Here is a 25,485-nt window from a genome sequence, read left to right on the forward strand (position 1 = left end):
CTCCTCTTTACCTTTTCTTGCACTCCCTTTTTCACTCTTTTGTTTTTCATCTCCCTCAAAATCTTCCTCATTTTCTCTCTTTTCAACTTTTTCACTCTTCTCATTATACACTATTTTACCACTCCTCAGTGTGATGGCATGACATTGCTCTCTTGGATTTTCTGTTTGACTAGGAAGTTTCCCCATAGAATTGGTACTTGATGAGCATGCTTGTTGTGCAATCTGATTTTCCAGCATCCTATTGTGTGTTTGCATTTGTTCCAGCCTTGCTTTCATCTCTCTCAATTCTTCATCACGCTTAATTTGATTAGCAAGAATTTGTTGTAATAAAGCCTCTGTGGTGGAACTTTGTTCTTGCTGTCTTGGTAAAGGTGCAGGATTTGCATTCTTTTGCTGAAAACTAGGTGGTGGTTGCCTAGGTTGTTGATATTGATGCTCTTGTTGTTGTGGTGGAAAGTTCTGAGTTGAAGCTTGATTTTGCTGATTCTCCCATGAAAAATTGGGATGATTCCTCCAAGCATATGAAGGATGATCTACTCCACAGCTCATTGTTCCTTCTGCATAAGTAACTTGTTGAGAGCTTCCAGAACATGATGATGAACTGACTAGCATACTTAAATCCTCCATTTTCTTAGCAAGGACATTAGCGAGTGCATCAAATTTGGCATTGATCATGTTGAATGGATCAAGCTCATACATTCCAGCAACTTGCCTTTTTTGAGTTGGAGTTGACCCTCTTGGACTACTCCATAGATGACTGTTCTTTGCTATTTTCTCTAATAACTCATAAGCTTCATCTTCATGCTTAATGATGAATTCCCCTCCAGTTTGAGCATCAATGATTCCTCTGATAGCAGGAGTGACATTTGTGTAAAAATTCTGGTTTATCATCCATTTAGGAATGGCATGATGTGGACATTGTCTCTCCAATTCCTTCCATCTCATCCATGACTCATAAAGAGTCTCATATTCTCTTGGTCTAAAAGCAATCATTTGATTCCTCAACTCTTGAGTTTTTCCAGGTGGTAAGTATTGGGCAAGAAATGCATCAGTGAGCTGCTCCCAATTTGTAATTGAGTTGTGAGGTAAAGAATCAAGCCAATCCAATGCTCTATCTTTCAAAGAGAATGGAAACAATTTTAGCCTTGCTGCATCATCAGATACTCCTGGTTGCTTTTGCATGTCACAGATCATAACAAACTTCTTAAGATGAGTATGAGGATTTTCTGAAGGATGACCTACGAATTGAGAATTCTGAATCATTTGTAGTACTCCAAAATCCATCTTATAACTATTTGCATCAATTATTGGTCTTGCTATACTCTCTCTTAAATCATCAAAATGAGGAAATGCATGATCCATCATACTTCCCTTAGGCACATTAGCATTTACAACTTCTTCACCATGAGTTGCATTTTCATTATTTCGATCATTTCCAACATTACCTCCACCAATTCTGATTCTTTCATCAGCCATGTCTACTTCTAATTCAGTTTCTCTCAATGCTTCTTTTCTTTTTCTGGTTTCTTTCTTGTTGGCTTTACAAAATTTCTCAATTTCAGGATTGAGCAATAAGGATGTGTCACTTGTGCTTCTAGCCCTTCTCATAAAAGATTAAGAGTACCTGAAAAAGAACAAACAAACACAAAATGAAAAGATAACAAAGATAAAACTAAAAACAACTAAATTAATCAAGAATTCAATCTTAAATAAACAACTCCCCGGCAACGGCGCTAAAAACTTGATGTGTCCCAACCGCAAGTGCACGGGTCATTCAAGTAGTATAGAAAAAGATATCGTTTCCACGAGGAGTTGTGTTAATGATTGAATTTTTGATGTAAAATAAAATATGTTAAAATTGTATTTTAATCAAATTAATAAAAGAAATTTAGGAATTTGAAGCAGAAGGTATGAAAATGCAAAACTAAATTCAAACAATGACTAATTTGATAATTCGCAAAATAAAGAAATTGATAATAATGAAAATTAATAAAATGAGATTAAACTAAACACTCAAAAGTAAAATTCCAAGCAATAATTGATGAAAGACGATTCTGGAGTTAAGGGTTCATATTTAAGTCATTTTGGGATTTTCCCTAGCTAGCCCAATCCATGAAATTTATGGGTTTAAAGGAGATTAATTCTAAAATCTTTTGAAAACTCTTTCGAGTGAGATAAAGGGTGCCTTAATTAACTTAATCTTACTTTCGTGGAGTTAAAATTAACCAAGACCCATTAGGTTCTTTAATCAATCTATTAAAACCCTCTTAACCCTTAGTCTATTTCTAGATCTAAGTTAATTAAGTCCAATTTCTTGATTAACTATCACTTGGTTTTCTTCTTTCGGTGCTTCAACCAAGGATTAAGAACATAACTTAATGGGGCCCTTCATTAAGCATGTGAATAAGCATACAAGAAATGGATTAAACCTCATAAATTCATTAAATTGGGACTAACCCAGTTCAAATCCACAAAAATAACTAAATATTACATCCCTTACTCCAGAATCAAAGTAAACTACTCACTATCCATAATATTTACAAGATATTGTGAATTTAAATGGAAATAAAGCTTTAATCTAAGCTAAGAAACAAAAAGCTCAACACTAGAAATGTAGGAAATATGTAAGAAAAGAAAGAAATCTCCAAATCTGGTTGGAAATGGTGTGAAAAATAATTGTGTCTCTTCAGCTGCTCCTCTTTCTCCTCTTCCTTTCCTTTTCTTCTTGTCCCCCCTCTAAAATGGGAAATAAGGCTATTTATAGCATTTTTCTGACATGGAGCCCTAAAATGGTGTGTTTTAGGAGGGATTTTACGAGGAATCTTACGCGACTCATTAATGAAATCTTTGTGGGACTGCATAAGTGGACTGCATAAGTCATGCAGTCCCTTATGCAGTTTTCAGCTGGTTTCTGGCTCACTTATGCGAAACTGCATGACCAGGTGCATAGGTTATGCACAATTCCGTGAGATTGCATAAGGGGGCGTGAATCTGCATAAGCTATGCACTCTCCTTATGCACAATTCGGCAGGTATTGGAACAGTGATTTTTCTCCTTATGCAGATCTGCATGGCTTATGCGGCAAGTTATGCGCAATTTGGCTAATGCATATTTCAACTTTGAAACTTGTTTTTGGCATCTTTGGCTGTAGAGATCACTCCTCAATGGCAAAATTTCTTTTTAGTCCATCAAAAATACCATTTTTCTTACAAAACAAAGTAAAAATTATAAATTAATCCAAAATTGACAACTATGAAAAACTAACTAAATAACTAATGAAATTAGCTAAAAGTGACTAATAATCAAATAAAATGGCTATGAAATTAAACCTAAATGATTATGCAAAATGTATGCATCAAACCTTATTAAAATTTTGATTCAGTTTTAATTTTTAAGTAGAGCCGAGCCGAACCAAAGTTACACACATATATGTATATATATATATATAATTTTAATTTCTTTGCTCCTTGTTTGATCTTAATTGTGTAAGAAAATGAAGAGAAATTAAAAAAAAAAAGAACAAAAAGAAAAGAAAAGAAAATTTATGTTTTATTATTTGGATATCTTACTAAAATAGAGGAGAAATAATTTTTTTTTCTAAGTAAAATTATTTAATTGTCATAAATAAAAGAGCCCTTCTTGGAAGTTTAGACTATCAAAGAGGCATCATTGAAGGTGCCTTTCGTGCTTTTGATTTGATATAACTCTCCAAAATATATATATATTGACTCAATAACTTGATTTTTCAGATAGCTTATAAGCCTAAATATATTTAATGGTTCAACTATGGATTCGTTTAGTTAGTTCAAATACTGTAAGACCCACTCAATAAAAGAAAAAAAATATTAATCAAAGATAAGCAATTTTAGTAGGATTGCTAAATATAGTAATGCCTATAATTATGCACTATAAATAGAAATATAATCATATAATTATACTAGTTAATAATATCCATATAATTACATAATTGACTTACCATAACTAATCATTATCTATATTATATATAAAGATATCAGATCATCTATGGAGGTATATTTTTTTTTTCCTAATCAATCTAATACACTATTCTCTCATACTAGAGTGTCAAAGGGTCCTCATTGGGTCCATACCCGATAAACCATTGATCCATTTATTTTTTATTTTACAGGTTTATACCTACAAGAAATTTCTATGGACTGCAACAATGACATCGTTTGTGAGAACCGACACAAGAATATGTGTCTCTTCCTTATATTTTGAAGTCAAAATGGCATAATGAACCAAGTAAAAGGATGGCTTATGTTTTGCAACAAACCAACCAAAAATTTTTTATCATGCTTAAAAAATTTCTAAATTTATTTAGATATAATCTAAAAAATTTATTTATAGTCACATAAGTTTTGTTTTAAATTTATTAGAAGACTTTATATCCTATTGGATGATCCACCAATGACATTCTTCTTGTAGTAAATATAAATACTTTATCATTACGTCATTCTTTTTTCTTTGCTATTATACGCCTATGTATAACCTGTGCTTTAGGTTATATTTTTATATTTTATTTTACAAAGATTTGACAGTAAATAAATAAACATAAGAACCAAATTATTACAGGGGGAATTAAATAAATAATGGAGCTGTAGTTTTGTCTTATGGGAAAGATTTATCAATATTTAGACGTATTAAATTTATAAAAGTTAAATTAATTAAAATTATAGTGCATTTTATTTAAAATTATAATAAATTATGCATAAAATTATAATATAATAACTTCTTACTAATAAAAAGTATAAAACAGATGACACTTCATATAGGTAAAATTTTCCTTTGTCTTATTCATAAATTGGCAGTAGAGTTAAGAAGCCAATTAACAAATGCTTAGCTCTTTTTATTATAATCATTACTCAAAAATTCAGATAATTTTTATACTTGCTTGAACTTTATTTCATAGTTTATTTTTGTCCTTTAATTTTAATTTATTATTAAAAAATCTTTATTCTTTAATTTTATTTTACAAAAAATCTCTCTAACCTACAATAGTAGGTTTTCAAGTTAAAAAATATTTTTAAACTACAATATGTCTTCTATAATATAGTTTTAGCACTTTTTGATAAGGGTAAATCCTCTTGTTTTTCAAAAAGCAGATCATTGTGATGACATTGGTATTTTTGTGATAAGTTCAAATGGTAATTGAAACAACTAGTATTTTTTTAGTGTGAGAGGAAATGAGTTAAATTCATTATTTTTTAGTAATGTTTTTTAACAAACAGGCACCCTATGTTTATTGTTATTTGTGAATCTCAGAATTTTATGGCTAACACCGTTAACTAATGCTGAAGTGGTATTTTTTAATAATTCACAAAAAATTAAACATTTTAAATATAATAGAAAATGAGACTCACAATTGAAAATATATTCCCTTACTCTCCTTTACCTTTTTTCCTTTCTATGAAACCCTAGTTGATTTATGCTCGGCCACCTGAGAACTTATTACTCTACAAACTCCGCCAAATTAAGGCCAATCATGACTGCTGCTACTTTTAGGCTCGACAATCTCATTTTTGTAACCTCTTTTGTAGCTAAAGGTGGTGATAAATAGCCATACTCTAGCTAATTCCAACCTAAATCGAGCACATGATATCCTATACTGGCAGGAGTTTTTCTGTGCATGCGATCATGCAAAACTCTTCTACTTCACTGGCATTAAACATGGCACTATCAAGAACGATTTTAGAGGTCTATTGCTAAGCCATTGTTAGAATGAGTCAAACTCATGTTGAGTCATAAATAGTGCTGGGACTCAGTGTTCCAACGAAAGCTTTGGGATTCTAGAGACATTTTTGGATCTTGATTGTTGTTTGTAGCCAAGAGGCAATAGCTTTACCCACAGGTCCAGCTTTGATTGCGTGTTAAAGGGCTTAATTCTGGTTTGATTGCATGCGTCTCTTGATCTGCAGTTCACCATAGATGTTGGTGTTGTTGTAGATGTTGATTTTTCTCTTCATTTGTATAATTTAGAGGTATTTTGAGAAATTGTTTTCTAAATTTTAGATTTTGTAGTTGACTTTGAGAGAGAGAGAGAGAAAGATAAGTCAAATAAAGAAAAAATTAGAAAATGTGATATGGCATGCCATATGATAATTTACATATAAAAAGATAAAATTTTGAAATTAATTTTTAAATTTTGGATAAAAATCTTTCAATTTTGAAAGTTGTAATTAAATTGTCTAAGATTAAAAGTTTTAGATATAATCAGCAATTAATGTAAATATTTGAATTTATTTGATCAATAGGTCTTTAAAGTATCCCTTTCCTTTTCCTTTTTTGTAGCAAATAAAAGATAGAACTTTTATTAAATTAAAATAGAATACAAATTTAAAATACAAAAATTCATACTACTACAATTTTGTATAAGAAAAATTAAGTTAAATCATTTATACAAAATATATTAACAATTATCTTTATTTGAAGGATCTGATAGTGTAACACCCCAAATTTTATTATTTATGAGTATTTTTGATATTTTAATTTTATTTAAATTTTAGGAATTTTTTTGAGATTTTTCAGATTTTAAAAATCGGGTTCGATTTTTCGAAAATATAAACTTTGATGATTTTTAAAAATTAATTTAAAGACCACGTGGTAAAACTAAAAATATATTTGGAGTCTACGTATTTTTCTGAGTTTTACGGAATTTTTTCGGAATTTTTGGACCTCGTTTTGGTCCGAGGCGATAAAAATTCAAAATTTTGTATTTCGAATCGAACCGGCCGAATCGAACCGGACCGGATCGGACCGGTCGAATCGAACCGGCTCCCTTTCCTTTTTCTTCTCCCGCGCGCGTCGTCCCTCTCTTTTCTCTTTCTTTTCTCTCTCCTCCCCTCCCCTGCGCGCGCGCGTCGCTCTAGTTTCTCCGACCAAATTCGGCCGATCCGGCCACCGATTGGACCGGGTCTTGTGTCTAAAATCATCTACTCAGCGAGAGCTTTCCATAGACACCAAGAACGCCGAAATCCATCGAGCGGTTTGTCCGATTTTTGCTCGGGAAGATTTTAGCCCATTTCGACTTTTGGGCTAGATTTCTCGGCAGTGAATCCCACGAGGAAACCGAGGCCACCAGACGCTCCATTCGTCGAGAGCTTCGCGACATAAATTTCGAATTTTTCCGACACCGTTTTTGGTGGGTCCCACGGAACCGCGGTGTAATTTCGAGCATTAAATGAGCTTAGAAAATTCGAAAAATTTATGTGCTAACCCCGTGTTATGGGCCGTGTAGGTATCCTCGATTCGCGGAAATTCGGCGATTGGCCAGATGCGCAAATTTGGGCGAACGGACGATGGCCGGAAAAGTCTCGAATTGGGCGAGGTTTTGGCTAGCCCCATTGTCGGGCGTCGGCGGCGTCCGAAGTCGAATCGGTAAAGGTAAACCGAACATAGTTTTACATAATTTTCTAGTGCTTAAATAGGATTAAAAAACCATAAAATATTCGTGGTAGCTTAGAAAATTACGATTCTATTTGCAATAGCTTAGAAATATTGCTAAGGACCGCGGGGCAAAGTGTTATAATTTTTAGAGCATGTTTGGGCAGGTATTGCAAAAAAGATCAATAATAATGACTAAATTGAAATTTTGCGAATTGAGATCGATGATTGATTTGATGGGCGGGAGGGCTGTGTGATATGATTGAGCTGATGTATGTATTGTGAGTATAGAAGTGCGTTTTTAGCCCTTTTGCAGGTTGGGTAGGTCCTAGGTATAGGGGAGACTCTGCCGGATTTTCGGCACGACTTAGGACGTAATTGGTCTTTTTCTTTATTTGTATTGAGTCAGATTGTATTAAATAAATGTAATATGATTGTCGGTGAGGACAGACCTTCTTCCTCCGCCCGGCCGCCACGGTAATTTGTCGTCAAGTCCGTGAGTAAAATATTAATTTTAATTATAATTTCGATATTATTATATGTTCAGCTTGCCCATGCATCACTTATATGCATATATTTATGTAGTTAAACTCTAGGCACGATTTATGTTGCATTCATAACTGTTGATGTACCATGGATGTTGTTGTGGTAATTTGGAGCAGTGTGCGTGCGTTGGCGTGCGTGTGATGTGGTGTGGACTATGGATAGGACGGGGTAGTCACGGCTTGAGTAATTCGCTGGGACCCGTTCCTTCGAGTGGTAGTCACGGATTGAGTAATTATTTGGGACCCTCGATTTGGTTATTAAGTGGAAGTCCGAGCTTGAGTAATTCGCTGGCACCAGGTTGGATTTAAGAGAGCTGTATAGGGGATCAGCTCCCATATGTTATGATTGATACTACAGGGTGTGTGAGTGCTCCAAATTACCTTTTTGATGTTATGATGTGAAAATGTTGTGTATGTTGCATTTCACTCTACAGGTTGCATTAGTTTCAGATAGTTATAGAGATTATAGTTAAGATTGATATTTTACTCTCTGAGTGACGCTCACTCTGTTCAAAAATTTTTACAGCCACGGGAGGATATTTTGTTGCAGGTTAACTCGCCTTTTACCTCGCAGTTTGTTTATCAATATTGTGTAATTTTAATTACTCCTAGAATTTCCGCATGTGTTAGCAGTAATTATTTGAAATTGGTCTGTAATATTATATTCATGTTGGACATGTAAACTTAATATTTTAAGTCTGTTTGATGGATTGGATGAGGGAGCTGAGCTCCCATTTATTATTATGTTGATGAGTATGTGGAGGGTGAGCTGAGCTCCCCAATGGATTGTTTATTGTGTTTACAGGTCGGGTGAGTCGAAAACTCCCCGTTGGAAAGTCCATTTTATGGCCGGACTCTGTCCGTTTGTTTTCTTGATATTGGGCCCAAATGGGCCTTAGAGTTGGGTTAATGAATAGTTAAGGCTTACTACGGGCCTCGGGGGCTTTAGGCTGGCCCAGGTTCTAGTGCCGGTCCGGCCCATAGGTTGGGTCGTGACAAATGTGGTATCAGAGCTTAGGCTCCAGATTCCTAGGGAAAAGTTGTCTAAAGTGTTGGGAAAAGTCTAATAGGAGTCACATGCGGAAAAATAGGGTCCATATTCGTCTTGCATTATCGTCTTTGCTTCTAGTTTCTGCTCCATATGTTATGTATAAATATGAGTCTATAGAGCTGTGTAATGAGCAGTTTTGAATTTTTGTGGGCTAATGCTGCTGAATTTCAGGAAAATGCGTAGAAGCAGGAGAGCTGCCACTGCACCAGAACCAGATGTGCCTGACGAGGTGTCAGCACAGGATGAGGCGCTTTGCCAGGAGGCGGGGTAGGAGGCCTAGAGGCTGCTCAAGTAGAAGAAGCGACTACCCACGGTCGAAACGATCTTTCATGGCACAGGGTCCCATGGACCCCATGGCAGCTACTCTAGCTGGTATGCAGAGAACCATCGACATGATGGCACAGTATATGGTCCAACCTCCACAGCAGCAGCAGTCCACCGCACCAAGAGGGGAACCTTACAAACAGATCATAAATTTTAAGAAGTTGGTGCCTGGTACCTATGATATGTCAGACGATGCATATCGGTTTTTGGATTCTATGACGAGGCGGGGAAAAGAATTCTGATTGGTGATAGAAGATTGATAGAATGTATGCAGCACGTCATGGGGCCCATGCCTAGACAATGGATGAATGACTATGTGTTACCCCGGATGGAGGGTTTGACATGGGCTCAGTTTGTGGAACTGTTCATTAATCGGTTTGTGCCAGAAAGCTTCAGAGATCAGAAACAGTGGGCCTTTGAGGCCTTAAGACAGAATGGCAGGTCTGTAGATGAATATGCTACAGAATTTCTGGAATTGAGCAGATATGCCCCTACAGCAGTATCTACAGAAACTATGAAGGTGAAGAGGTTCCTAAAGGGGCTTGATAGGAGGTATGCGAACCTGGCCATGATGTCGGATCAGTCTTTTGACGTGGTAGTTGATCGAGCCAGACAGATAGAGATTAGCTATGCTGCGGATGACAGTGGAAGAGCAAAGAAAAACAGAGCAGAGGGTTCCTCAGGTGTCCCTTCCATGGGTACTCCGGACAGTGGTGGCCAGGGTAATTACAGAGGAAAGGGTAGGAGCAAGAGAAGTGGTTTTAGACACAGACCACGAGGATTCAGACCAGGGTACAGATCCAGCAGTGGTCACAGTTCGAAATCTGGCCGATTGGTGCAGTTCAGGATCCTCTTTGGCACCGTGTGCACAGTGTGGAAGAGGACATTCAGGACCTTGTTTGATGGGGTCAGGAGTATGCTTCAGGTGTGGCCAATCAGGTCACTTTGCTAGAGAATGCCCCATGTTTAGCGAGCCACAGATGGGGTCACAGGGTTCTGTTGCAAATGTTCCTCGCCAGTTGTATCCGGGTGCTTCCAACATGGCGGCGATCGATTCGATAGCCAAGGCCGAGGACAAGGGGCGTGTATTTGGAGGCGGTCAGAGGTAGAAGTCGATGTCGAGTTACGCCACTCAGGGTAGGGTCAAGCTCGAGTTTTCACCCTAACCCACCAGGATGCTCAAGCTTCAAATGCAGTTGTGGCAGGTATTCTTACAGTGCATTCTTATGAGGCTCGTGTTTTGATAGATCCGGGTGCTACGCACTCATTTGTCTCCCCTGTGTTTGCCATGAGGTTGGGTAGAAACCCTACAACCTTAGAATGCCCTTTGTCGGTAGCTACCCCACTTAGTGACAACATAGATGTAGACATGGTATTTCCGGGCAGCCCAGTGGTAGTGGATGGAAAGATCCTCCCAGCAGACTTGGTTCCTCTACCAGTAATGGATTTCGATGTAATCCTGGGGATGGACTGGTTGGCAACTCATTATGCCACCTTAGACTGCAGGAACAAAAAGGTATACTTCCACATACCTGGTGTGGAAGAGTTTAGCTTTGATGGTGACAGGAGCGTGGCTCCATATAATTTGGTGTCAGCAATTAGTGCCAGAAAAATGTTGAGGCGTGGATGCTAAGGGTATTTGGCATTGGTGAGAGATACATCTGTAGAAGGTGTCAGCATGGAAAATGTTCCTGTTGTCAGAGAATTCATGGATGTCTTCCTGAAGAGCTTCGGGGTTGCCACGAAGGGAATAGAGTTCTGCATTGATGTTATTCCGGGTACAAACCCCATATCGATGCCACCTTACAGGATGGCACCAGCAGAATTGAAAGAGCTGAAGGAGCAACTACAGGAGCTCTTGGACAAGGGTTTCATACGTCCGAGCACTTCACCCTGGGGTGCTCCTGTTCTATTTGTGAGAAAGAAGGATGGGTCATTGAGGTTGTGTATCGACTACAGACAGCTGAACAAGGTGACTGTGAAGAACAAGTATCCACTTCCTCGGATCGATGATTTGTTTGATCAGCTCCAAGGAGCTAGATTCTTTTCCAAGATAGACCTGCGGTCAGGCTACCATCAATTGAGAATCAGGAATGAGGACGTGTCCAAAACGGCTTTCAGGACAAGATATGGTCATTATGAGTTCTTGGTGATGTCTTTTGGACTTACTAATGCACCAGCAGCCTTCATGGACTTGATGAACAGGGTGTTCAAGCCATTTTTGGACCGTTTTGTCATCGTTTTCATTGTTGACATTATAGTTTACTCTCGGACCGAGGAAGAACACGTGTGGCACTTGAGGATGGTGTTGCAGACTTTGAGGGAGCACCAGCTATACGCCAAATTTTCGAAATGTGAATTTTGGCTAGAAAGCATCTCATTCTTGGGACACGTGGTTTCAAGTGACGGTATTCAAGTGGATCCCAAGAAAATTGAAGCTGTAACTGATTGGCTTAGGCCTACAACAGTCACTGAGGTGCGAAGTTTTCTGGGTTTAGCTGGCTACTACAGGCGTTTTGTGCAAGATTTCTCCAGGATAGCGGCTCCCCTAACTAAGTTGACCAGGAAGAATGTTCCATTCATTTGGACAGATAGTGTGAGGTGAGTTTCGAGCTCAAGGAGTGTCTAACCACTGCCCCTGTGTTGACACTACCTGTGAGTGGTGAAGGATACGCCGTGTACTGTGACGCCTCCAGAGTTCGCCTAGGGTGTGTTTTGATGCAGAATGGAAAGGTAGTGGCTTATGCTTCAAGGGAGCTGAAGAAGCATGAGCAGAACTACCCCACCCATGATTTGGAAATGGCGGCTGTAGTCTTTGCACTTAAAATCTGGAGACACTACATGCGGTGAAGTGTGCGAGATATACACCGACCACAAGAGTTTAAAGTACATCTTCCAACAGAGGATTTAAACTTGAGACAGAGGAGATGGATGGAGCTTACGAAAGACTATGATTGCACCATCGGTACCACCACAGGAAGGCCAATGTTGTGGCAGATGCCTTGAGCGAGAAAATCTTACGCGGTTTGGCGCACATTTCAGAGAAAAGACCATTGATTCGGGAAGTACATGCGTTGATGGATCAAGGTCTAATCCTAGATCTTTCGGATGAGGGGTATTGTTGGCTCACTTTTCGGTGAGGCGGACTTGAGGGACAGAGTTAGAGTTTCCCAGCACAGAGACCAACAATTGATGAAGATCATAGAAAGAGTACAGCAAGGTGAAGGTGGTGAGTTTGGATTTGCCAATGATGGCGCCCTAGTGCAAGGTTCTAGGATATGTGTGCCCGATGTGGACAACCTCAGGAATGAAATCATGCAAGAGGCACACTATACACTGTACAGTATCCACCCAGGTTCCACCAAGATGTACCATGATGTGAAAGATAGCTATTGGTGGAATGGCATGAAGAGAGACATTGCAGACTTTGTGTCCAAGTGCTTGACTTGTCAGAAGGTGAAGTTTGAACACCAGAGACCGTCAGGGAAGCTGCAAGAGCTCCCTATCCCAGAATGGAAGTGGGAAATGATTACTATGGATTTTGTGACTGGGTTGCCTCGTACCACGCGAGGATATGACTCGATATGGGTAATTGTAGACCGCTTGACCAAATCAGCTCACTTCTTACCTGTAAAGACTACATACTCTGTGGCACAGTATGCCCGGCTCTACATTCGAGAAATAGTCAGATTGCATGGAGTTCCGGCTTCCATAATATCTGACAGAGGGCCCCAGTTCACTTCTCGGTTTTGGAGAAAGTTGTAGGAGGCACTTGGCACACAGTTGAACTTCAGTACAGCCTTCCACCCTCAGACAGACGGACAGTCCGAAAGGACAATCCAAACACTGGAAGACATGCTTCGCATGAGTGTCTTGGATTTTGGAGGTCAATGGGATGAGCAGCTAGCTCTGGTGGAGTTTGCCTACAACAACAGTTATCACTCCAGCATAGGGTTGGCACCCTATGAGGCATTATATGGAAGAAAGTGTAGGTCTCCTCTGTGTTGGACAGAAATGGGGGAAGCGAAAGTGCATGATGTAGACCTAGTGCAGTACACTTCAGAGGTAGTTCCTTTAATCGAGAACGGCGAGGGCAGATTTCAAGATGGCGAGAAGAGTTATGCAGACCCCAGACGGAGGGATGTGGAGTTTGCAGTGGGCAACTATGTATTCCTGAAGGTTTCTCCAATGAAGGGAGTCATGAGATTTGGAAAGAAGGGCAAGTTGGCACCTCGGTATATCGGACCTTTTGAGGTTACTGATAGAGCTGGAGCAGTTGCCTACCGGTTGGAGCTACCACCCAACCTTTCTCACGTTCATCCCGTGTTTCACATCTCCATGCTCAGGAAATACATTCCTGATCCTTCTCATGTCACTGTTAGGATGTGATAGAGCTAAAAGAGAACTTGACATTTGAGGAGCAGCCTGTAGCCATAGTGGACTACCAAGTGAGACAGTTGAGATCCAAACAGATCCCTATGGTTAAGGTTTTGTGGAGGAGTCAGTCAGTGGAAGAGTGCACCTGGGAGTCAGAGCGGGACATGCATAGCAAGTACCCTTACTTGTTCAATGCATAATCATGTGTTTTATTCTGCCTTGTGTAAAAATTCGAGGACGAATTTTCTGTAAGGGGGGAAGAATGTAACACCCCAAATTTTATTATTTATGAGTATTTTTGATATTTTAATTTTATTTAAATTTTAGGAATTTTTTTGAGATTTTTCGGATTTTAAAAATCGGGTTCGATTTTCCGAAAATATAAACTTTGATGATTTTTAAAAATTAATTTAAAGACCACGTGGCAAAACTAAAAATATATTTGGAGTCTATGTATTTTTCTGAGTTTTACGGAATTTTTCGAATTTTGGACCTCGTTTTGGTCCGAGGCGAGTAAAAATTCAAAATTTTGTATTTCGAATCGAACCGGCCGAATCGAACCGGACCGGATCGGACCGATCGAATCGAACCGGCTCCCTTTCCTTTTTCTTCTCCCGCGGGCGTCGTCCCTCTCTTTTCTCTCTCCTCCCCTCCCCTGCGCGCGCGTGTCGCTCCAGTTTCTCCGGCCAAATCCGGTCGATTCGACCACCGATTGGACCTGGTCTTGTGTCTAAAATCATCTACTCGGCGAGAGCTTTCCATAGACACCAAGAACGCCAAAATCCATCGAGCGGTTTGTCCGATTTTTGCTCGGGAAGATTTTAGCCCATTTCGACTTTTGGGCTAGATTTCTCGAAAACCGTGAATCCCACGAGGAAACCGAGGCCACCAAAGACGCTCCATTCGCCGAGAGCTTAACGCGACATAAATTTCGAATTTTTCCGACACCGTTTTTCGATGGGTCCCACGGAACTTCGCAGTGTAATTTCGAGCATTAAATGAGCTTAGAAAATTCTGAAAAATTTATGTGCTAACCCCCGTGTTATGGGCTTCGTGTAGGTATCCTCGATTCGCGGAAATTCGGCGATTGACCAAGTCTGCGCAAATTTCGGGCGCACGGACCGTGACCGAAAAGTCTCCGAATTGGGCCGAGGTTTTGGCTAACCCCCCATTGTCAGACGTCCCGAGCGTCCCTGAAGTCGGAATCGGCAAAGGTAAACCCGAACCTAGTTTTTACGTAATTTTCTAGTGCTTAAATAGGATTAAAAATCCATAAAATATTCGTGGTAGCTTAGAAAATTACGATTCTTTTTGCAATAGCTTAGTAATATTGCTAAGGACCGCGGGGCAAAGTTTTATAATTTTTAGAGCTTGTTTGGGCGCTTTTGGAAAAATGATCAATAATAAGGACTAAATTGAAATTTTTGACATTGTGATGGATGATTGATTTGATGGGCGGGAGGGCTGTGTGATATGATTGAACTGTTGATGTATGGATTGTGAGTATAGAAGTGCGTTTTAGCCCTTTTGCAGTTGGGTAGGTCCTAGGTATAGGGAGACTCACCGGATTTTCTACGACTTAGGACGTAATTGGTCTTTTTCTTTATTTGTATTGAGTCGATTGTATTAAATAAATGTAATATGATTGTCGTGAGCCGACAGCCTTCTTCCTCCGCTCCAACCGCCACGATAATTTGTCGTCAAGTCTGTGAGTAAAATATTAATTTTAATTATAATTTCGATATTATTATATGTTCAAGATGCCCATGCATCACTTATATGCATATATTTATGTAGTTAAACTCTAGGCACGATTTATGTTGCATTCATAATCATGATGTACCATGGATGTTGTTGTGGTAATTTGGAGCGGTGTGCGTGCGTTGGCGTGCGTGTGATGTGGTGTGGACTATGGATAGGACGGGTAGTCACGCGGCTTGAGTAATTGGGATCCGTTCCTCCGAGGGGTAGTCACGGCTTGAGTAATTCTGGGACCCTCGATTTGGTTATTAAGTGGAAGTCCGAGCTTGAGTAATTATTGGCACCAAAGTTGGATTTAAGAGAGTCAGATAGGGATCGGCTCCCATATGTTATGATTGATACTACAGGTGTGTGAGTGCTCCAAATTACCTTTTGATGTTATGATGTGAAAATGTTGTGTATGTTGCATTTCACTCTACAAAGTTGCATTAGTTTGAGATAGTTATAGAGATTATAGTTAAGATTGATATTTTACTCTCTGAGTCGAACGCTCACTCCTGTTCAAAAATTTTTACAGGCCACAGGAGGATATTTTGTTGCAGGTTAACTCGCTTTTTACCTCGCAGGTTGTTTATCAATATTGTGTAATTTTAATTACTCCTAGAATTTCCACATGTGTTAGCAGTAATTATTTGAAATTGGTCTGTAATATTATATTCATGTTGGACCTGTAAACTTAATATTTTAAGTCTGTTTGATGGATTGGATGAGGGAGCTGAGCTCCCATTTATTATTATGTTGATGAGTATGTGGAGGGTGAGCTGAGCTCCCCAATGGATTGTTTATTGTGTTTACAGGTCGGGTGAGTCGAAAACTCCCCGTTGGAAAGTCCATTTTATGGCCGGACTCTGTCCGTTTGTTTTCTTGATATTGGGCCCAAATGGGCCTTAGAGTTGGGTTAATGAATAGTTAAGGCTTACTACGGGTCTCGGGGGCTTTAGGCTGGCCCAGGTCCTAGTGCCGGTCCGGCCCATAGGTTGGGTCGTGACAGATAGCATTTGAGTGGGCCATTTGTAGAAAGTATGCTCTATTAGGTGCAACGATCTTTTTATGGTCCAATATAAAAACCATCAAACTTTGATATGCTCATAAAAATAACATTTATATTTCATATCATTGCACTCTTACTCAAACAACAAAAACCAAACACTTAAAAAAAATCCTCGCAATAGAAAAAATAATAAATCTTCATAAATGGGGAAATACCAAATCTTTACAAAATAGAACATAAGAAATTCTCTAAGAAAAGGAGACAAAACTCATATAAATTGAGAATAAACATAAATCTATTAAAAAAGGATACAAATTTAGAGATTATTAAGAAAAATAAAAAATAAATATAAAAATTAAAAAAAAAAAAGAGAAGAGATAACTACGAGTGAAAATACTTATTAGTGACCACTCCAAATAGCTCAAAGAGGGGAGAGGGAGAGATAGGATCTTTCCTTTTCATTCTAACCACATGCAATACAAATTTTTTTTTTTAATTTTTTTTGTTGAAAAAATTCTTTAGAATTCAATAAATTAACCTTTGCTTGGATTGGAGTAAAATGAAAGAAAAGAAATGGGAGAAAAAAATGAGTGAAATACTTATTCTTTTTTTCTTATTTAGATAAGGAAGGAAAATTGTAAAGAAAAAGAAAATAAAACTTGCTTTTCTGATATACTGTTCTCGAAGAGAAAATAAGAAAGAATTAAGAAAAATTACTTATTTATTCTTTATATTTTGAAATTCATTTAAAATTTAAAGAATATAATTATAAAATTATAAAATTTTTCTTTTATCTCTACAATTTTTGCTCTTTCAAACCAAATTAATAGATTTTGATTTTGAATCAAACCAAATTATAAAATTTTTCTTTGATTTTGAAACAAACCAAATTAATAGATTTTGATCCAATTCAAGAAGAAAACATTAAAACAATATAATTTCAACCAGTTTTGATCTGAATATAAGTCCGAACCGGGCCTTGGCCACGCCTGGTGAAGGGTTTTATTTTGCACCAACTATTTGCGGGCCCAAACCTCCATAGCATGGCAATGACAACAAGAAGAATAAGAACGGTATGAAGCGAGAAAAGAGTCATTCTCTCATTGTTGTTAGAACCCAGTAGATGGAAGGCTTTTTTTTGTGCCAATCCTGCAAGCAAAGTCCAACTTAAGAGGAGTCTTTTCAACTCTGAATATACAATTCATTTATTTTATAAAATGGTAGTTCTTTTATTTATTATTTTTAACATTTTACATCTGTAAGTTACGAAAATCCAAGGAAAAGCACAGCATAGACATAAGTTAGTTGGAAAGGAATCTCTCTCTTCAAGAATTTATAGCATTGCTATCTGCTGCACTATTATTCAGCATTAAAATCATTCAAGACAATCTTATTTAGCTGTTAGAAGAAGCTAAAAGCACCTAATCCTGCTTTAATTAAATAACTCCTGCCAACAACCAGTTACAAAGAGAATCCAATATTGAGAATCATATTGTCCACATCTTAATATCAGGCCCTACTGTTTGGAGACTCTGGTTCCAAAGAATGGTAGAATTAGATGCAAACAAGCCTAAATAAATCTTCTTAAGTATGCCATTTGAGAAGTAACTAGCATAATTGAGAATGAATAGCCACTGTTGTGCTTGTTTGAAGTTGTGACAAGGAGACTTGAAATATCCCAAAGAAGAAAAAGAATTAACATGAGTTAGTGGACATAATTGAAATGCAGACATCAGATGCATGTCTCTTTCTTGTCGTGCAGGGTGACCACCAAGTCATGTGCATCATCTAGCAGCTTCCACAAGTTGAGTTGCCCAGCCATGCTATTGTTAGTGTACGTGCACTGCAACCAATATATTAGTTGCATGTGTGATCACTTAATACATGTATATACTTTATTCTTAATAAAAGGCTGCTTTATTTTAAATGTTTAATTTAATTGTAATGAATATTAATTAATAAAGATAAAGTCCATGTGACTTATATATATAGCAGTGTAAATTATAATTGTATTATAATTATGAGATTCCGATTGCATTATAGCATTGTTCCAAAATGTTCCTGGTCAATGTTATATCGAGATTGGACATTGATATAACTGAAGGAGCGAAAGTATGAAAACACAAGTTTATATCATTGAATTAAAAAATTTTCACCTAAGGTCACATGCATCATGCAAGATTTATTTTTATCTATTTGATTTCAATGATAAACAACATATTAAAACTCTTTTAATATGTTTTTGGATCTGTATTTGCCATTTAAGATTTTAGAATTAATCAGATTAATTTTAGAATCCTAGATTAGATCAAGAACAAGTGCACTAACCTCTTGATGCACTGCAGTGTGTTTGGCACCTTTGGGATGCGTCTTTAGGACACCAGATGTTCTCCCTCTAGCTTGTCCACACTAAGATCACCTATGGCAGCACTTGAACAGCTTCTAAAGCTTTTTCTATGAATTAGAAAATCAAGTTTTGCCTTTTGAGAGATTAAATATGTAAACAGAACACTAGAAACAATTTCTAGTATTTTTAATTCAAGAGATTATTTGTTAATCTCTTGAAATTGATAAGAGATGAAGAAGAAGAGAGGATGGCAGCCTCAAGGGTGGCGGCACAAAGGGAGGCAGCAGCTGGTTGTTTTGTTTTCTTTTCATAACAACACTTATATAGCTAGGTCACTCTTAAAACCCTTGCCACATGTCACCTTCTTATTAGCTCTAGGTTTAAATGACCCAATCACATTGTGCCAAGTGTCAAACCTATATTTAATCTTGACTTTGATCATCTTACATGATTAAAAGACATATGGCAAGCTTCTATGTAGTGCCATGTGTCACCATCTCATTGTGCCACATGTCACCCTGTGAAATGACTAAAATACCCCTGTGTCTTAATTTTGAGTTCTCAACCCAAAATAATTATTTCTCTTTTTCTAATTAATTTATATCAAATATAAATTAATTAATTAATCTCTATTAATTAAATTCTCATTAATTAAATTCATATTTAAACACTTTAAATATAAATTTAACTTATACTATACATCCAATAACCTAGATTTGGTTTCAAGCCATGCTAGGAACTTTGTAATCTAATTGCAAACCAAACCTATTTAATTAATCAATTAAAGCCTTTAATTAATTAATTAATCATATTTAATTTGGTGATTACTTGTGTATGTGTGTGACTTACTAGGCTCATCACTAATTGGCAATGAGACATGATATCAACTCTTAATATCATCAGAACTCTTTCTTACCATAAATGATTTCTCTAAATCATTTTATGCACCTCATAGACTATAGTTAACACCTAGCATAGCATGCCATGGCCACCCAATTAGTAATAAGGTTTACTTTAAATGAACCTATAATCATATGTTACCATGCACTAGAATCTCTCTGTTACAAAACCCCAACTCAAGCTGGGGTCATGGTTTATGTCAAACCCTATTTGCTATGAATATTATGTTCTCTTTTAATTCCAGTTCTTAATTAAAAGATTTTTTTTTCTCATCAGAAACTCTTTTCTGATTAAATCTATCTGTCCTGGCTAAGAAATTGAAACGTCAAGAATAATTAAATGAACATAGGATTTTATCCCTATTTACTTAGAGGAACAGATTCCATCTTGATCAACATCTACCTCCATATATAACTAGTAAGAGCCAACACATGCCCATATACCCATACACAGTACAAGTATGAAAGCAGTATTAAACTCAAACTACCTATATACAAGATAACTGTGCCATCTCAGGTCTAAAGATTATATGCACTGATATGATTTATGACAATACATTGACAAGAGTAAACTCCATATGCTTGTCATAAGTGTCACTGGTTTGACCTACTTATCATGTATAAGTGCCTATCATGTTTGTCATATGGCATGAGACGCACCATTCCATCTTATTTATATCTCATATAAATAACTTGGGAACAAACATGAATACAATCTTTCTGGATAAGTCATGTCCTCATTGTGAAGTATCCTCGATTGTGAACCTATTTATGATACTTTGTACTAGAAATACTGTCACTCATATTCTTAACAACTTAAGAATAGAATTTCTAACAAAATATCAATGAACCTTTTCTATTACACATAAATATATTATGTAAATAGAAAAGTAAAATTGCCTTTTATTAATAAAAACATGTACAATATACATACTAAATGATATGTTCTAGGGCATACTACTAACAATAATTGTTGAGACCAGTACACGTTGCATTCTTTCCTTTATAAAAGGAAGCAACAGTTCTCATTAAGCTAAGGTATGTGAGATACCTAGAACCAACGTGTAAGTGCTTGTGGTGACAAGTTTACTGAACTGACCCGCACGAGGATTCCATATGGAAGTTTACCTGTGTCTATGGAAAGACTCACGTGACAGTCGTATAAATGATCTTTAGACTTGAGACATTAAGTTATCTTATGTAGGAATTACTGTATTTTGATACTGCTCACATGTCATTCTATATAAGGATAACGAATGTGGCAGCTGTTGGATATAATATGAACTACGTGGAGATATTTAATTGTCAAGATAGAATTCATCACCTTAGGTAATTAAGGAAAATATTTTGTTCTTGGCCAGAATGGATTGTTAAATCCTTGCGCAAGGTGAAATAAGATTGAGATCTTATTTAATTAATCCATCATACTAGGAGGACAGAAATGATTTATACATAGCAGACACATTCCATGCATCAATGTATAAATCGAAATATTATAATGAAAGGATATTAATTACACTGACAGACTGATCACAGAAAGGTTAGTCAAACCACTTTGACGAATTTTAATATTTGGGTGGTTGTTACACATTGCTAAATGTCAATAATAATCTACAAATATAATTAATCAATTATGAATTGATGATAAAATTAAAGTATTAATTTTATTTAATTATATTTGTGGCCAACATATTAGGAACCTAATGGGTCACACACATAAAGACTGTAAGTGAAGAATTAAATTGGATTACCAAGTTGGACTTGATAAAAATAATTCTAGAGACTTAAGGACTGAAGTATAAATTTTATTTATGTTGCTTAATGTCCTAATAATTAAGTGTAGACTTAATTTAAAGTTTCCAGAATTATAGGAATTAATTATGTGAATTATAATTCCTATAAGGAGTCAATTTATAATTAATAGATTTAAAGGATTAAATTTATAATTATAAAAAGTTGTTCCCTATAAATAGGGAAGCTTGTCTTCCATTCTTGATAGTGTAAGAAAAAAGAAAAGAGTTAGTACTCAAAAACTCTCAATATTCTCTAAGAGTATCTTAGAGAATTTCCTCACAACTGGTCTATGTGGATACCATTAGAGGCCGAACATCTAGACTGCTGGTGGTTTGCTACAAACCGGCCCAGAAAATTCCTCAAGCTGTTTGAAGTAATTTGCTAAATAATAAAACTTTAATTATCACAATTCCATACTTAATTAAAATTGATCTTATTTAATTGAGAATTAATGCTTCTTAATAGTGATATCAGAGCCATTTTAATTAATTATGGAATAATTTATTGTTGGTGTTAATTTGATAATTAATTTCATGTGATTGTATTTAGTTCCTCCAATTATTTTTCTGCTCAAACTTGGTTCTGAAATTTTGAGATTTTGAGATCTAAGTTTTGTTGTCTTAAAATTTTAGATCTATAAAATCAATTTTAATTAAAGTAAATTTTTGAAAATTTTGAGATTGAACAAATCTGGAGATTTTTTGCATAAAACCCATTTGAGCATCCATGAAAAATTACCGGTGAGGATTAATGGCCACCCAGCTGTGCAAGTGGATGTACCCATCAGCCAGCTGGTGACCAGCACTCCTCATGGCTGGTCTAGTGGCTTCCGGCAGCAAAAAAAAAAATGGAGGAGATCAGGCTGCCAAACCGTGTGATCTGTTGTTCTAGATCGCACATGGTGGCTGGACGCATCTGCAAGGCTGGCGGAGATACCTCTGTACGTCGTCGGCCTCGTGGCAGCATGGGCTGGCTGCTGCGAGGGCCATCTCTGGTGCGGCGACGCTGGTGGCCTCCATGGCTGCTTCTGGTTCACGATGAACCAGATTGAGAGAGGGGAAGGGTGTTGTCTGCTCACCCAGTTTTTTTTTGGCAGAATTACAGTTTTGCCACTGTGTAATGCTGCCCTTGCTTTTGCTTGTAATTGTAAAACTGCCACAACTATTTATTTACAAAAATGCCATCAGTCATGTGGCTGTAAATAAGTTCTTATTTTGGCAGAATTTACAATTATGCCATTATGAATTCCTTATTCCAGTTTTGCCCTTAAACTTCCAATTTCTAAAAATGGAGAATTACATAATATTATTTTATTAAAAATTAATTCTAATCTTAGTTTTCAAATAAATAAAATTGTGATTTTATTTTAGTTCAATTGGAAGATAAATTAAAATTGTTTGATTTGATATTAATTTGGAAAATTAGTTTCTAAAATTAATATAGGGCATTTGAAATAAAGGAATTTATTGAATTAAATTGTTTAATTCAATATCAATTTTGGAAAATGTGTTTTCTAAAATTGATGCAAATTATGGGGCATCTAAAATTTTTTTAGATTTTAATTATCTAATTAGACTAGATATTGAATTAAATTGTTTAACTCACATGTATATAATATTAGAAAATTGTTTCTAAATTATATATGGCATTAGGTAGCATAAAATTTAATTTAATTGTTTTGTTAAATTAATAGATATTTAATTGTGATTAAATTACTTATTAATTAAAGGAAATTGTTTCCAAGAAAATTAAATAGAATTATTTAGTCGGAGGAACATTATACATATTTTTGATTTAATATTTTTAATTGTTAGAAATATTATTTTAATTACACATGAAACCAACAACAACAATGAGGATGCTTAAATTTATTTATGCATTTCAATTTGATTATAATGCATGATGGATGGTTATGGACTAAAGACCAATGTGATTGCTCTTTATATAGTTGAATGCCTGTATATTCATAAATAGGGACTGTGTTCCCTGCCTTCTCTTATATTCCATGTTGTAAATTCTTTTCTCATCTTACATTCGAGGTTTCTATTTCTGAAATATGTAAACGTTATATAGTTTTAGAAAGAGTAGATAGGAAAATTATTTGTAACTGTAAGCAGAAAGAGGAGCTAATGAATATACTTTAAGGAGCTGCTGAGAAGACTTATGAAGTCCTACATTACTACTACCTAGGTTTTTGACCCTATAATTCTCTCAAATGGCTCGAGAGAATTATTTAGTAAAGTCCATAATCATCCAATTAGAAATGCATGCTAGGGGTGTATGTTATATATATATATGATGTATGATATTGCTAGCATGTTAACTAATGAGACCTAAAAATTGGCATAGGCCTAAAATCCCTCATTCAAATATTAAGTACATGTTATGAACATGATGCATTCCATTGTTATAGCATAAAACTGAGTTTTATATTAAAGTTAACTTGTTGAGCACACTCAAGGTTGCTTTTCTCTCGAACATGTTTATGGCTATGAAATATTGGATATTTCTGAATAATGGGTTTTACTTAACTAATTTACATGATTTGGATGAGCACACTCATGATCATGTAGAATCAGAGACATAGTTAGGAGAAACATAAAATTATGTTTAGACAAATAGTTGTCACCTAATTGATCTAGGAGTCACGTAGAGATGTGATTGATAAATAGTTATATACCTAATTTAATTTTATTTTGATTTGTTGAGCACACTCAAGGTCAAATAAAATTAAATGGGGTCCTAGCCCACTAAGGAAATTAATGCGTTAAACTTCCCGAATTAATGGTGAGGGCTATTAATTTGGGAAAAATAGTGGGAGACCAAATGGATATTAAAGACCTTATATTAATTTGGTTAATAAAATTATATACATGAAATTAATACAATTTCATCTTTGCATTTGTAGATCACTAATATCACAATGAGTAACAACCATTCCCTACGCAGCATACTGGATGCTAATAAGTTGACTGGACCAAATTTCTTAGATTGGTATAGAAACTTGAGAATTGTTCTCAAGCAAGAAAAGAGGCTATATGTCCTTGAATGTGCCAAACCCAGTATTCCTCCTGTTGATGCTCCTGAAGAGGTACTGAGTGAGTACATTTGTCATACAGATGATGATGAGCAAGCCACATGTGTGATGTTGGCTAGCATGTCTCCTGAACTTCAAAGGCAGCATGAGAATATGGATTCTCGAACTATCATTTTGTATCTCAAGGAGTTGTTTGATTCAAAATGCAAAAATGAGAGGTATGAGGTATCAAGGGAATTGTTCCGCTGTAATATGACAGAAGGATCTTCAGTAAATGTTCATGTTCTGAAGGTGATTGGCTATATTGAAAAATTAGGCCAATTGGGTTTTGTCATGGATCATGAGTTAAGTATTGACTTGGTCTTATAGTCTCTGCCTCCTAGCTTCTCATAGTTCATAATGAACTTCAACATGAATCAGTTAGAAACTACATTGCCTGGACTGTTGGGTATGCTAACTACTGCTGAAAGGGGAACTTAAGAAGACCAAGTCCCCTGTTCTTATGGTTTAATCTTCTAAGACCAAATTGAAAAGGTCCAAGAAGAAGAACAATAAGAAGAAAGGGACTTTCCCTAAAGCACTTAAGCCTACTGGGGGCATTAAAAAGGACAAAGGTACCTGCCATAACTGTAGCAACGAAGGTCACTGGAGGAGGAACTGTGCTGATTATCTTGCTGCACTGAAGGAGAAGAAGCTTAATGAAGCTTCTACTTCAGGTATGTTTATGATTGAGATAAATTTATCTATGTCAAATTCTTGTTCTTGGGTATTAGATACCGGATGTGGATCTGACATTTGTAATAATACGCAGGAACTAAGAAGACCTAGACCTTTACAGAAAGGTGAAATGGACCTATGGGTTGGAAATGGAGCAAGAGTTACTGCTTTAGCCGTAGGAACATGTATTTTGTCTCTGCCTACGAGCCTTTTGCTTGAACTTGATAACCATTATTTTGTT

General features: G+C 36.5%; 1 non-coding gene across 1 annotated transcript; it reads left to right on the forward strand.

Moving 5' to 3' along the window:
* The first annotated feature begins 901 nt into the window (after nucleotides 1–901).
* On the forward strand, nucleotides 902–1,009 carry LOC131183689 (small nucleolar RNA R71). The gene has a single exon (XR_009151727.1). It is a non-coding gene; the product is annotated as a small nucleolar RNA R71 (small nucleolar RNA).
* Nucleotides 1,010–25,485: the final 24,476 nt, after the last annotated feature.

Source organism: Hevea brasiliensis, chromosome 9, assembly GCF_030052815.1.
Source record: "Hevea brasiliensis isolate MT/VB/25A 57/8 chromosome 9, ASM3005281v1, whole genome shotgun sequence".
NCBI classification, from domain to species: Eukaryota; Viridiplantae; Streptophyta; class Magnoliopsida; order Malpighiales; family Euphorbiaceae; genus Hevea; species Hevea brasiliensis.